We start from the raw sequence: 2,444 nt of genomic DNA on the forward strand, positions 1-2,444 counted from the left end.
CGGTGGCGCTACCGAGCACCCTCCTAATCCAGTTGTCAGGTGGCCTCCCCAGGGCGAAGCTGGGCATTGGCTGGCCTTTAAGCAGCACGGTGGTGCAGTTGGGCAGGAAAGTTGCATCACATGCCTTTAAAGTTGTGTGTTTCTTGCCTTTGCTAGAGGCTCCTGAAGCACCTACGGGTTTTCTTGAAAGACAGGATCATTTGGGGGCTTTCTTTACTGTTTATAACTAGTCTTTCCGATCATGCTGAGTTAGTGCTGCTGAGACAGCCATTGCAGTTCTCTCAGCTTCAGGACAGGGCTGGTGCCAGGGAATCCACCTGTGTGAAGGAGCTGAAGCTGCAGGCCCCACCCTGTGAGCTGAGATGGGGAAGAAGGGGACCTGGAAGTGGAGCTCAAGCACTAGTGCCCGTGCTGTCACCAACCGTGATCCACGCTGGAGCCCCCGTGCAAACCTTAGCCCGCTGGGCTTGGAGCGCGTGCGCGCAGTAAGCGGCCGAGAGGAGGATGCGCTTGGCGTGGACCAAGCTCCTGCTGCCCCTCTGCAACTCACAAACAGCACTTGGCTGTTTGTGAGTTGCACTCTTCATAATGAGCTGGCTGTGAAGATTTGTGTTGGAGGAGAAATAGAATCTTTAATAACTGGTGCTGAGAAAATGGGCTACCCGGGCCTGCCAAATAGATCAGCGGACTAAAGCGCCGGCAAGCAGGCTCAGGCGTTGGGGTTCAATCCCTGGGCCTGCCGTGCCGGCCCCGCCCCCGGGGAGGGCTGAGAGGGCAATTGAGACTGGGCGTGGTGGCGTAAACCTGTAATCCCATCACCTAGGAGGCTGTAAACAGGAGAATCACAACTAGTCTGATCTAGTAGTGAGATCCTGGACACCTTGTAGACCCTTCTCTAAAAATACAGAAAGAAAGAAAAGAAGAAGAAAAAGAAAATGCGCATGCAGAAGACTGGGTCTAGACCCAGGCATATCATATGTGCTAAACCAAATCTAAATGGATCAAAGATCTAAATGCTAAAATAGAAACACTTGATCTGCTGGAAAGTAAAATTAGATAAAATTCTTTAAGTCATAGGCTGGGCAAGGTCTTTCTGAGCAGATCTCCAAATGGATAAGAACTAACACTAATGAGCCCAAACCAAATTTAAAAAATAAAAAAAGCTTCTGCACAGCAGAGGAAACAATAAACAGAATGAAGAGACACCCTACAGAATGGGGGAAATCCTGGCAATTACTCCTCCAACAGAGGACTAATACTTCTGAATATGTATGGAACTCAAAATAATTAGACCCCCTCAGCATAAAAGACCCAGTGAAAAAATGGAATGAACGGACACTTCTCAGGGGAAGAAATACAAATGGCAAATAAATACATGAAAAAAGGTCCAACATCTCTAGTCATTAAAGAAATGTAAACTAAAACAATCAGGTTCTTTCTTACTCCCCCAAAAATTCCCACCATGGAGAAATCAAATAATAACAAATGGTGTTGAGGCTATGGGGGAAAAGAAAGCTTCATATATTGTTGGTGGGAATATAAACTGGTATATCCATTAAGGATATCAGTACAGAGATTCCTCAAAGTCTAAAACTAGAACTTCTAGCGGCTCAGCTATATTCCTTCTAGGTATCTCCTTGAAAGAGCTAAAGACAGCATATTTCAGTGATAGGTACATACCCACATCCTCAGAGCTCAATTCCAAATAGCTAAATCTTGGCAGCCGACTATATGCCCATTGAAGGAAATGTGATATGTAGACACAGTGGAATACTACTCTTCCATGAAGAAGGACAGGCTTCAGTAGACTGTAGAAAAATGAACGTACTGTGAGGGCATCTTGTTGTGTCCATAATTTTTTTTATTTAATAAAGAGAATTAAAAATAGTAAAAGAAAACACATTAGAAATGATACAGAATTTCAGTGAACAAAATCAGAATTCAACAATGTTATACCACATATTACCTTCAAGTTAGTTGTTCAGGTTGCCAGGCTCAAGCAGGCAAAGTTGGTCAGAGAAGTTTTAAGAAATTGAAAAGAAGATAGAAAAAAATTGAAATATTAGCTGCTCCTTTCAGTAGACCAGCAGAAATCAGCACTACAATGATCTAAGCTATTCTGGATACATACATATATATTTCTTTTTTCCCCTTTCCCTCATCCCAGTTGTACCCTTCCTTTGAACCGTTTCTTTTCCTTTCACAATACCTATTGTACCTTACAGATTTTATTAGGTATTTCAAGTTCTTACACTAGAGAGAAAATATGATGTTCGCACATATGAATATGATTTAGTTCATTTATGAGGATGGTCTCTAGTTGTATCCATTTACCTATAAAAGTCTTGAGTTTATCTTTTTTATAGCTGAGTAATACTCCATTGTATAAAAATACCACATCTTTTTTTATCCATTCCTCAGCTGATGGGCATTTGAGTTGTTTC

This window comes from Octodon degus, unplaced genomic scaffold (assembly GCF_000260255.1).
Source record: "Octodon degus isolate 3935 unplaced genomic scaffold, OctDeg1.0 scaffold00048, whole genome shotgun sequence".
Lineage (NCBI taxonomy): Eukaryota > Metazoa > Chordata > Mammalia > Rodentia > Octodontidae > Octodon > Octodon degus.